This window comes from Passer montanus, unplaced genomic scaffold, assembly GCF_014805655.1.
Source record: "Passer montanus isolate IOZ18808 unplaced genomic scaffold, ASM1480565v1 scaffold89, whole genome shotgun sequence".
NCBI lineage: Eukaryota > Metazoa > Chordata > Aves > Passeriformes > Passeridae > Passer > Passer montanus.
In genome coordinates this window covers 1,844,646-1,857,601 of record NW_024374256.1, presented here as the reverse complement: position 1 = coordinate 1,857,601, position 12,956 = coordinate 1,844,646, and positions in this window count along the sequence as shown.

Here is a 12,956-nt window from a genome sequence, read left to right as displayed (position 1 = left end):
GCTGTTTCAGCGCGGACAGAGCCTTCGCTTCTGGTTTGAGACCCAGTCTGAGATAGAAAATATCCGATTTATGCATTCAAGGGTGGTAGTGGAAGCCCGGCGCCAGCAAGGGGAGTCACGTTCAGTCTGTTTTGTGTCAAAAGTCGGGCAGGCAAACGCTTAAAAAGAACCCTGATTTGGGAACAGCGATCCGCAGTTACTTCCCAGACACCCTAGGAAAGCAGGACAGAGCTTGGTGCGAACAAAAAGCAACGCCAGCTGCCCAAAATGTCCACGGTGCATTCTGAGATGAAAAATAAAGCAGCTGTACGAAGACCATATTAGTTACAGTGCCGACATTCCATGTTCCAGTACAGAAAACAGGCCAGAAGCACATTCCAGCTCTTCACTGTCCCTGCTTTCAGCAGTGCCACGCAGGAGAAAAAACATGACACCAGCACTGCCTTTTTATACCTTCCAGTTTTTTTATATTTTATACCTTCCCTTCAGCAGTGTTTCCGTCCATCCCCATCTCAAGCTCCCAGGAGTGTTTCACGTTCAGTTTCAGGTGTAAAATAAATTAAAAAAAATCAAACCTGTGTGAAACCCAAGAGAAAGTCCCACATTAATTTCACAGACCTGGAGCTGTGGCAATGCTGTGGTAAAACATCATCAGTCACATAAATACTTCTGATACCCTGGGGAAGTCAAAGGCCAGTTTCGTTCTTCATTGAATCGTGGAATCGCAGAGTAGTTTGGGTTGGAAGGGACCTTAAAACCCATCCAGTGCCACCCCTGGAGAGGAACAAAATAAATGTCTCTGTGGCTTTATATATTTTAAATAAAAAAGGAGCCACAGATTGATTCTGGCCCCGAATCAGTGTCATACTGGCTGTGGGACTTCAGCCACTTCCAAGCACTGCAGGATGGAAACTCCAGGTTGTTTTAAAATGGATTCTGGCCGTGGCCCTGCTGCCGGCAGTGAGTGTTTCCACCACGAGGTGTCTCAGAGGTTAAATCACTGCAAGAACAAATTTGGGGCTGGCTCTTATCACAAACTAACAACTGGCATCACCTTGCTGTTACATCTGGTTCTGTCTCTTCAGGAAACAAATAATATTGAGTGGAAAAGGGTTGAGTCTGCCTGTGTTGTGTCTTGGGTATAAGTGAACTGTGTTTTCAGGAGCTACTAATTTTTATCGTTCTTCAAAGAGTATAATTCTCCTAATTCTGTAAAAATCAGCACAACAAAGATCAGAACAGAAAATAGAGGGGCAGCTCAGATCTCTGCCCTGTGTGACCAGGGACAGGACTCAAGGGAAGGGCTGAGTTGTGGCAGGGGGATTGATGGGTGTCTGGAAAGCACCAGGAGCTGGACTCAATGATTCCTCTGGGTCCCTTCCAACTCGAGATATTCTGTGATTCTATGACTCTATGAAAAATCTATACAAGAATCTGTGGAATTTATGTGAAATCTGCAAAGTGGCTTTGAATTTCTCCAGATCTAGTAGAGGCCAGGGTAAGAGTCCATGTTTTGCAGCTGCAATGTGAGTGTTTATCCTGGTCTTCAAATCAGAGAAAAACTGGTGCCTGAGCAGGACTTGAAGTAAAAACAACCTCTGGTAACAATCACCTAAGTGTTCATGCTGGGCAGCTGGCTGGTTTCACATAAAAACAGACACTGTGGAAAAAAGCTTGGGATGTTCTCCCCAGTATGTTCCACTGGAAACAAATATAGCTGAGACTGGAAATGTTCTGGGACACCTGAGGAAGTGGTTGAAGAATTTCTCCATCCTTACGTTGATCTGTTTATTGGGATGTTCAGTGCACACATACATTTGTTCAGTTTAATAGGGGCTGTTGAGAAAAGCAAAAAAGGAAGAAGTCCAGACCTTTCTTGCCCTGAAAAATATGAATCTATTTTAAAATAACACTAGTGTTACTAATTCTGAGAATTTTTCATACTGTAAAACTGATCTAAAAATTGAATTAAGCCATGGTAAGAGGCAGTCTGTGACTAATGAGGAAAAGACCTTAGAGGAATATGACAGGAATCAGGCTGACACAGAGGTGCCCAAAGTTCTGAATGTCTCAGCTGCCACAAGCACAGGATAATCCTCAGGTAATCCCTGTGTGGAGCTCAGCAGGTGATTGATTCAGATACTTTTTTTTCCCTCAACTGTTTCCTCTTGTTATAAACATAAACACAAGACTGGCAAGGAGAAATCTGAATTATGTCTGTATTATTAATTGCAGATTGTAGGAGGAAGGAGCAGCGTGTGTCCAAGTTGCTAATTAGGAATAATTACCCCATGAGGTTCTGTAAGTGTCCCAAGTACAAACAAACACAAATCCCACTAACATCCCTTCCTACTGAAGAAGCAATTAAACACTGTGAGGAGATGCCATGGCTGCACTCCCTGGAAAATTTTGACCCAGAAGAAAACAGTTTAAGGGCTGTGTGCACAAATTCCAGTATGTCCCAGAGCTAGAGGTGCTCAGGAATTTGAAGAATCAGGAAGCAAAGGGAGGAGTGAGAAGGGAGAGCAGAGCAGAGAGGCACCCAGAAGGTGCAGGGTAGAGTCCTTGCCCTGCTGCAGGCTCTCCTAAACTCAGTTCTCTGTCTGGGTTTTGTGCTTCTACCATAGATTTTTTTTTCTCAACAGATCACCCAGTATAAAAAAAAAAAAGCTTCAAAATGGTGCACTGACAATTTTTAAGGCTCCAGAGTAAGAAAGATACAGTCCTTGATGCAGAGCAGCATCAGCTGTTTGTAAGACAGAATTAGCTATAAAAGTCTGCCTTCCACATCTGCACGTTGGTCACTGTCTGTTTAAATATTTCATGATGTGTGCAATTAAGTTCTTTCCTCCCTGTTGATTCTGTGACTTTAGAAATCCAAAGTATTTATCTTGACTCATGTTCTGGGCTTATTTTCACATTTGCACACCAACAATTAATCAAAACAATTTATTTTTTATTTATAACCAGATTCACTTTGGGGAGCTGAGAGCTGCCATATTTGGTGTGCAAAAACTGCTGTCTGGCATGTTTGGAAACAAAAGCCTGTGTTATTGAGACTTAAAAAGAGGATGCAAAATAGATTTATAATTATTGTAATTAGAATAAAAGCATGATTGCACTGAACTTAAATCCTGGTCCAAATTTCATACACATGCACAAACCATCCAAACAGAAATTAACTTCATAATTAATATTGGATCACTCCTATTACAAAAAAGGGCACTATTAATTATTGATGATGCTTGTGCTTTTCCCAAGCTGTTTCCATCTTTTCCCCTCCAGTTCATGGCGTGCTGGGGGTAATGCAGCATGCACAAATAAATCACTCAGAGGTGTGTAAGTTACTCCACACTCCTGCACGCAGGAGGACCTGCTCCTTGGTGTTCTTATCAAACACAACACAGAGGGGCATTTGTTTGTACGAGCAGAGCTAGAATATTCTCTTTAGAGTTCAGCTTCCTCCTTTCATCCCACCCACCACCAGACACTTCCTGACATTTCTCCTGCAGGCAGAGCAAGGCAACTGCCTTTTTTTTTTTTTTTTTTCCCTTTTTCAACGGCTGCTCCTTCAGTTATCTGTGGGTGGTGGGGGAAGGGGATGGTAACAGCAAACACAGCCAGAGCAAGTCTGGGAATGAGGGGGAGTTTCAGGATGGAAATAGGCCCCTGCCAGCCCTCCTGCGTCTGTGTCTCTATGACTAAGCGTTTGCTTTTTAAAACTTGGCTTTTCTCTTTCCTTGATCCTTGTTGTTTCCAAGCCTCCTGTTCCCCTTTGTCCTGGCAGCCCCTGACATCACCAGCGCCAGGGAAATGCAAATCCCACCCAGCACGTGGAGGGACAAACCAGAGCAGCCCTGAGCTGGGGCACAAACCCACATCCTCACTGTCCCCGGGTCTCCCCTGTCTGCTCAGGGCTCAAGAGGAGACACCACTGCAACTGTTTTTCCACTGAAATATTCCCTGTATTTTCTTACAGCATTACAGCCCTGCTTCAGAAGAGTCTGCAGTATGAGAGCACCTAAAATTAAGAGGTGTCCACAGTTTTGCCCATCTCTGGGACAGAAAGGGCCACTGGCTGCTCATCTCCACATCCCTTTGCAGTCCATGACAAAAACAAGGACAAAGAAGTGCCCAAAGCACCACATGGTGGTGGTTGGATTTGGTGATCTTAGAGATCTTTTCCAACCTTAACCATTTCACGATTCTTTGTGGATACAACATCTGCAAAGAGCCATATTTTCCTCCACCCATCTCCCAAAGCTCTTATGTGGATGCTCACTAGAAAGGAAACAAGATTATTTGTTGTTATTAATTCATGTTTGGCCTGAAACACACAGCAGGGCTGTTCCACCTGCAGCTGGAATTCTCTGCTGGAGCAGAGGCAGCAGTGCCCAGCCCCAAGCCACGGGGCTGGCAGCTTTGCAGGAGTGCCCAGCCCCAACCCACAGAACTGGCAGCTTTGCAGGGGTGCCCAGCCCCACTCTGTGCAGCTGGCAGCTTTTCTGGGTGATCTATATTCAGCTGTGCATGCCCGTGGGGATGTGCAAAGATCATTCATCCAGTTCACTGAACTGCAGCCTGCATGTGGAGGGGGTTTCGTGGTTCCTTTTTAAATGTCACTGGTTTAAAGAGGAATAGTCTCACACAGGGTTGTGCAGCAGATTGGAATTTGGGCACTCCAGGGGTGAATTAAAAAGCAATTCAAAAACAATAGTGTGGAAAAATCTTATCTTTCCCCTACCTTTATCCAGGCATTTATCTTGGTCTGTTCTGCTGGAGTCATCACCACATTATCCAGGTATTCTGCAGTGTCTTTTTTAGCCACATTAGTGCACAGACAGTTCCTGTAGAATCACAGAATCATGGAATGGTTGGGTTGGAAGGGACCTTAAAGATCATCTTGTTCCAAACCCTGCCATGGGCAGGGACACCTTCCACTGTCCCAGGTGGCTCCAAGTCCCCTCCAGCCTGGCCTTGGGCACTGCCAGGGATCCAGGGGCAGCCACAGCTGCTCTGGGCAACCTGTGCCAGAGCTCCTGTGAACTTCACAGGAGTGAACGCTGAACAATTCCTTCCAAATCTCCCATCTAACCCTGCCCTCTGGCAGCGAGGAGCCATTTCCCCTTGTCCTGTCACTCCAGGCCTTGGAAACAGTCTCTCTCCATCTTTCCTCTTGTCACCTTCAAGCACTGGAAGGCCACAGTCAGCTCTTCCCAAAGCTGGGCAAACACCCAAGATTCAAGAGGCTGAAGAAGCTGAAGAATGTCCTGCTCTGGTTCCAACCCCCTGCAAAGAGCAGGTTTGGATATCTCAGCCCACACCAGGGTCAATCTGGCTTTAAATGGTGGCTCTCACTGTCACCCTCTCATCTGGCCATTGTGGCATCACCCAGCCTGCAGCAGGCAGAGATTGCAACAGCACACGGCTGATTTATCACCTGATGCAGTGACAGGGTCTACTTCTCACAGAATACTTGGAAAGCATTTCCTGTTGGATGTCCAAAGTTCAGATATTTCCATCACTCCCTGCTTTACTTAGGAGAATCACACAAGGATGGCTGTTCCCATTAAAATGCTTGAACGAGTTCACTTTGTACCATACTGTGGGAATTTACAATGTAGCCCCAAGAAGTTACAGCAGTTTTGTTGGGTTCTCGTGGTATTTGAGGTTCTCCTGAGTGGCTGAGCATTTGGCACTGGGATGACATGAAAAAAGAGGTTTAGTCAACACAAAAACACCCACAATTTCTAAACTTCAGCCTGAAAACATGAAGGCAGCCTTTGCAAAGCCTCAGAAAGCAGAGGGCAAAAAGAAAAAGCAGGTTTATTTTCCTAAATATCTTAATTCCTAAACCAAACTCAAACTATTATTATTTATTATTATTATTAAGGTTTTCCTCGTACTTGAATGTCTCAGCATTTTAGTTAAGTTAATAACTTTATTATATTTATTATGTAGTAAACTTAATTCTCTATTTTCTGTCTTCCTAGGAAAGCCCATTGAGAAATCTGTGCATTTTCAGCTGGCCCACAACCTGTGCTGTGACCCACATGCTTTTGGGACACCTGTGTGTTCACAGGTGCAAAACACCTGGGGAACCCCCGTGAGCAGCCCTATATTGAGACAGTGATAGAATTTCTAACTCCTAAAAAAATTAAATATAAATCCATATTAAATTATGTATTGTTACAGTATTTTGTCCCCATTAAAAAAATTAAAATATTAATTTTTGTAGCTATTTGAAGATAATTTTTTTAAATTACTATAAAATTTCACATCAGGCTCACAGTTCCCATATAACATCTTTTGCCATAAAAAAATGAACTTTTTTTTTGAGAAATTACACAAAACAACTCATCAACTATAATTATTTTAGACTTCAGGATAAGGATTATTTTAATTTAGACTTGAGGATGAGGATTATTGCGTAAGTGAAAAGCAGTAATTATTAAATTATCACATTAATTATCTCCCTGTCCTTGGAATGCCATGATTTCTGAGAGAGACCTGACAGGACTTCCTAAATGAATCCCAATATTCTGCATCCAGCATTTCAGGCCAGCTGAAGGACAGTGTTTATATAAGGATCACTTCAGCCACCACTGAAATGCAGCTGCAGCTCAGCACCAGCCTATAATTGTGCAGATCAGATAAACCGGGAAGTGGAGATTTCCTTTAAGACCAAGTTTTAATTAGCAGATAGATTATTTAATTATTAAAGAGACAAGAATGCATTGTCCTTATCAACTTCTGGGTGCTGGCAATGTCCAGCATTGCTCACAATAACAAAAAAACTTCAATAATCTGTATCTCACATATGGTTTCAAAGGTTTTCTTAATAGGCCATCAGCGTTCATTGGCTACACATTACATAGTTCTCTTTTAATTAGCCTTCTACTGGGTAATGATTCTCTTGCTTCTCATGCTGATTAGTGCCATGCTCAGTGTTTCTCTTCTGTTTTCTGCTGGTTTCTCGGGTGGGTGGTGCATGAGTCGGCAGTGGTGATGTCCCCGTGCCAGGCTTTCCCCTCAGCCAGCTGCAGGCTGGGTTTGGTGCCCACTGCTCATGGCACTTGTGCCAGGTGTCTTTGTGGCCCATCAATTGTGCATTTCCTGTGTCCAAAGCCTCCTCCCAGGCTTTGTTAAACTCCCTCAAGGTCTGCGATCATGAAGCATGTCCAGGCCTAAACCTTAACAAGGCAACTCTACCAAAAATAATTTGTTTCTCTTACATCTTTCGAGCTGCTATTTGTTCCACGGATTAAACCTCCCCTCTTGCTGACGAGGCTTGAAAGCACACACGCATCAAACATCACAGAACATCCTTAAAATTTTTTTTTTACATATTCCACATTTTGCAACAGTACCAACAAATTCGGCTAAAAAAATCACTTCGTTCAGAACGAATTCATTCGCGAATGACGCAGCGGAGGTACAATAGGCAGCACAGGTGAGGTGGGCGCCGTGAGGGCGGCGCTGTGGCCTGGCCGGGCCCTCACGCCGGCGGCGCCAGAGCCGCCGGGAGACCACCGGCCACCTGCAGCCACGCCACGAGGTCTCCGCCGCCGTGCCGCCGCCGGCGGCGCCGTGAGGGCGNNNGCGGGGGCGGGATGCGGCGGGCGAGGCGCGGCCCCGCCGGGGGTCCCGGGGGCTCCGAGCCGCACGAGCTGCCCGGCCGCAGGCCAGCAGCGCTGCCCCCCGGGGCCCTGCGGCTTCCCCTGCCCCAGGGCAGTGTCCAAGCATCATCGCCACGAGCGTCTTGGCATCACTTAAATAATAAACTGAGCAGGAGCTGTCGTCACCGTCCGTCTCCTTGTTTAAAGCACGATGTCCTTGCTGCTCCTCTTAATTTCAGTTGTCCATGTCAGGCCAGAGGGAGTCAAGATGGCAGCAGCATCCAGCTCTTGGGTGCTCAGGCTGTAGCCATTGAGTGGCTTCTGTTAGCCATGGCCATCCCAGGATTTGGCTGCAATCCTTGTGTGGCTTGTGTCAGCCATGCCCCTTCCAGGACTTGGCTGTAACCCTTGTGCCAGTACCTTTAGCCATGAACATCCCAGCTCTTGGTCCTTCGTTGTCACAGCTTGGGCCATCATCATCACCTCTTGGTTTGTAAGCACACTGTCCATTCTCGTCTATATTTGGTATCATAGAACCATTAAAAACACCTCCAAGATGATCAAGTCCAACTTTACTTAAAGGATTACTTCATCTCTTAAACCAGTGGAAGGTTCTTTGTAGCTGTGAAGGAACTGTGGCTGAATGTTTTAAGCAGTGCTGAAAATAATCTTGCCATGAGTCCAGTCCTCTTTCCTGCACACATGTAGCATTTAGTTGAAAGCTTTTTGCCAGGAATGAAGTTTAAGTCATGTTTCTGCTTGTGTGGAAGAGTCCATAGCCCACTACAAGACTGAGCTGTCCAGTTCCCTTTTCCCAAAGATGAAGAAGCTTTCCCATTCTCCAGCCTTGGGGAAGACAAGAGCAGAGGCTCAAGTTTTCCATTGGTGCACGGGAGAGAAGTTTAAATGCTGAATTTGTATCAGGCAACTTGAAACTCGTGAAAGTCGATAAACATTGAAAGTAATTGTTACCAAACAGAGCATGACCTCTCAGGGTCTCACTGAGTGAGTTGTGTGTCTGACAACTCTGCAGTTAGGGTATGAACATCATCTGCAAATTTCTTAAACCTGTGTCTTTCAAACACTTCGCTTACAGGCTCCAGGAATTTTGTGGAATTGCTCATAGATAGTACATAAATGTGCAGGTCTTTGGGGGAATCAGATATTGGCCAGCTGCAAGATGTGTGAAGGGAAATGGCTGCAGTAACCAGAGAAATCTTGGATTAAACTTCATTGCCAGGGATTGAAAGGTTAGTGGGCATAAGCAAACACTTGTACACCATGAGGACAGTCAGTGTTGGAGCAGGTAGCTCAGAGGTCGTGCAGCCTGTCCTGGTGCCTCTGGTTTCTTCGTGCTCATTGCCTTGACATGCTCCTTTTATCTGTGGAGTTTCTTGGTGTTACCTGCAGAAAAAGAGAATGTTGCCTTTTTTCTTCCCAAGCTTGTCAGCTTGAGGAATAACAAATTTATCATCTGGTCAATATCATCTTCTTTGGTCTCGGGAAAAATCATTTCTCTCTCCGTTGGCTAATTATTCCCTGGGTGCCAAGTCTGGAAGTCTCCATCAGTTACTGCTCCACGTGTCCCTGTGGGTTATGGAAAGCTTCCCATGCTCTTGGCATTGACAATGTTCTCTGCTCCTGCTGAAGCAGAGGACTTCAGGAAAAGTTAGGAATGATCCAGGAAAGTGGTGCTGCCCTGGGCAAGTAAGTTAGGAAAGAGGAAACACAACTTGCCCACGAGGCATCGTCCCAATGCTGGTTTTGCCACAAGAAATTCTTGAGGAACGTGGGGAGAAGTGAATCCTGAGCTGCTCCCAAGGCTGATGGAGCCTGTGAGGAGTGAGGTTAGCAAACTAAATCCAGCACGCAGAGATCTAATCATTAATGAGGTCATGGAAGACCTGCATATCCCAGTTCTCCTCCCCATAGTGGCCCAGTTCCCATTCTACAGGAGGTCATGGTTTTGGATTCTTCCAAGCCTTGTGCCTAAGGCATAACAAGCATTTCTTGTAAAAATTATTTTCCTTTGTGTGGAGAAAATAAAGAGTGATTTAATGATTTCTTCAGACAGGAGCTTAGCAGTTGGTGGTGTTTTCAGAATTGTTCTTTTCAGTATTAGAATCTGTGCAATTATTCCAGAAGCACATACACTGAATCTGGCGTGTTGCAAATCCCATGGATAAGCAGTCACCATCTTTTAACTCAATCCATGAATGAGCAACAAACTAAAGAATAAAGTTTTTGCCAGTCTAAGACTGACAGAAGTTTATCTAATTTGATTTTTTAATAGGTTTTGGGAAGTTTTTATGGCTAAGTTGTGTTAGAGCAGGTTAATTTCTGCCCTAAATCAAACTGTTGTGTATGCTAAGGAAAACATTTACTGCATAAGATCAAGATTAACTTGAAAGATATCTGCTAGTATGTTTTTTATGTGGTTTATAAAAATATTTTTGGCAATTCGACTTTAATTTGTGTATAATATCATTGTTTTGAACAGTTAATTGGTTTGACTGAAATGTTCATTTATTTACAACAGTTGTCTGTAACCCCTTGGATTAGGCAAGACAGTTTGGGCTGTACTGAAATTTGACACTTGAACTGTTGGAAATTAATGTGGTGTGAACAGGTGAACACTTGGGTGTCCACATTAATAAAACAGATGTTTGCAAAAGATTTTTAATTTTGCATGACTGTAATTAAAAATTGAAGGAGACCATCTTATTTAGAAAGTTTTGTTGCCAAATGACTCCAGAATGGTAGAAAGATGATGAAAATGTTTCTCTGCCAAGGCTTGTGCACCTCTCAAAGGATGTTTTTATGTCATAATCTTTGAATTCTCTTTCCAAAAATGAGCAGAATCGATCCCAGGCATTTATGTTAAGACTTTTCACATTGTGTAAAATACAGAAAGTTAAGTCAGCTCTTTGTGCCCATTTCAAGGCCTGTTGCATCTTTAGGATTATGGAATTTAATTGTGAAATCACTCACAATGTTCTTGAACTGGTTATCTCAACTCTTCTCTCATTAGGGGTTGGAACTGGATGATCTTTAAGGTCCCTTCCAACCCAAACCATCCTGTGCTTCTACGACTGATGACTCTTGTACCCCATCATTCCTTCCAGAATGCCTTTTCCTGAGTCTCACAGGAAGTTTTCTCTCCCAAACTCCAAGGTTTTCTGTCCATGACTGACTCAGTTCAGATGATTTCCATCATCCATTCCATGAGTGTGGTAAAGGCCTGAGAGCTCTTGGAGCTCACTCGTGCTCTTGCTCCTAACTCTTGTTCTCTGGGATCCTCTGAACCCTTCAAAAGGTTTCTGCAGCAGAGAATACTTCACTGAGGACACGTCAGCAGGACTGGGGTGCTTGCAGTGTCCATCCTCTTAGCCTGTGTTCTGCCTGTAGAGCCATTCTTTTTTCCTCTGCAAGTGCTCCTCAGAAATTCCAAGGGAAATAAAAAGTTTAAGAGACTGTAATTTGCTTTACCAAACTGATATCTATAAAAAAAATTATGTGATGTATGTATCCTTTCTGCAAATGCTGATTGAAGAATGATGGTAATGTATTTCATTTTGGTTACTGTGTTTTCTAATGCTTTAGATAAATTTGTTTAATTTTAAGACTAGCTGGAAGTATTATAGGGGTTACCTCTACATTACATAGTTTAAAAGTGTGTTGTGTCTAATGCCTTTGAATTTTTTAGTAAAAAAAGTGTGATGACCAATTGTTGTCATAACCATAGTTTAATACATCAGATTTTTGGTACCAAAGCCAAGGCTTTAATTCTACATTTGGTCCTTTTCCCTTTTGATAGCTGGTTCACAGTCCCAGGGCAGGATAAATTGCTGCTGCCAGAATTCTTTAATTTCCTTTGGAAAGAGAGGAAACCTGAATCATTAGCCTAATAAACTAATGTTTAGTTGTCTAAATTTAGGTGAGAAGAACTTGAAACAGAATTAGCACAACTATACAGAGTTATTCCCACAGGAGACATTTTGGAGTACTTCCTTTTTATTATTATTATTTTTTTAATAAGTTATTTATGTACTTCTATGAATCTTGATACTTCTTAAAAGACTTGAAAGTTCATGAAAAGATTTTATCTGCATTGAAATTCATCTTTATATGGTGCTGTTTGCTCAGAAAGCTTTATGAAGGACAGCTAATACAGGCTATTAACAGGATTTTGTTGTGTTTAATGGTGGAAAAGGCAAAAAGGAAGCCAGAGTTAGGAAGGTACTTTGAAGAATGAAGTAGGTATTTTGTCTCTTAAGGACAGAAATACTGAAATAGAATGGGATGTACATCCAGGCTCTCCCATTTGCACCATCAATTGCTGTTGGCACTGAGCTCTTGCAGTACCTGATGGAGCTGAGCCCAGTCACCAGAGTGGGGCTGGGAACACCAACCAGGCTGGTCCTGCTGAGTTTGCCAAGCAGAAAGTTCTACAGTTGTAAATTTTCCCAATTTGTGCACAAAACCACCTTGTGGATTCATTAATTGAGGACAGATTCTAATGACAAGCAGGGAACTTCAGGGTCAAACAGTTCACTTTCTTTAAAAATTAATTTACAGTAGGTTTGGTTTATTTTTTCTCCTATTAATAATATAACTACTAGCAACTAATTTCTAACATAGCTAATAATCTTTCTGGAAGAGACATTGAGGGGAGTGATCTTCCTGAGGTTCTAGTGCTGCTTTTGGTCACCTTTGGCACTTCTTGGTTGTATCCCATGCACTGGCTTTCCCTAAAGGACGCAGTGATGGCTCTCTCTTAAGGAGCTGTTCAGCTTCTGAGCTAAATGGAATTTAGGAGGATTCCATGCTTTGCAGAACATAATCTTCTCACTAGCCATACTTTTGAAAGCTTTGGTCAAAAGCACACATTTTGTGATCTGGACAGTGCTGGCCTGCTTGTGGAATAAGCTAAAATATGTAACTGAACTGAAATGCTTGGATTGGAGTAAATAACTGCTGAGCATCCCAGCATAAACATACATCTTGTGACACAGACCCTGCTCTGGTATTGGGGATTTTTACATCCTTGTAATTTCCATTTAGTTGTCCTGCCTTATGCTGTGAGAAAATGGAATTATTTTTAGTTCAGCTCATTTACAGTGTAACCAAAATCGCAGCCTTAGTGGTAGTTTGTGTCTTACCAGCAGCAGAGAAATTCAGCTCAGAGCCAGGGGTGAGGTTTTGAGGGAAGAAGTTCTTTGTTTGGAAACAAAGTCTTTCTTGTGGATGTCTTGGTTTGTTTGCTTGCTGTGTGGTTTGTGTCTGTTTCTTAATTGGAAAGCCCAAAACACATCAAAATCTGGTGTCTTTGCAAAG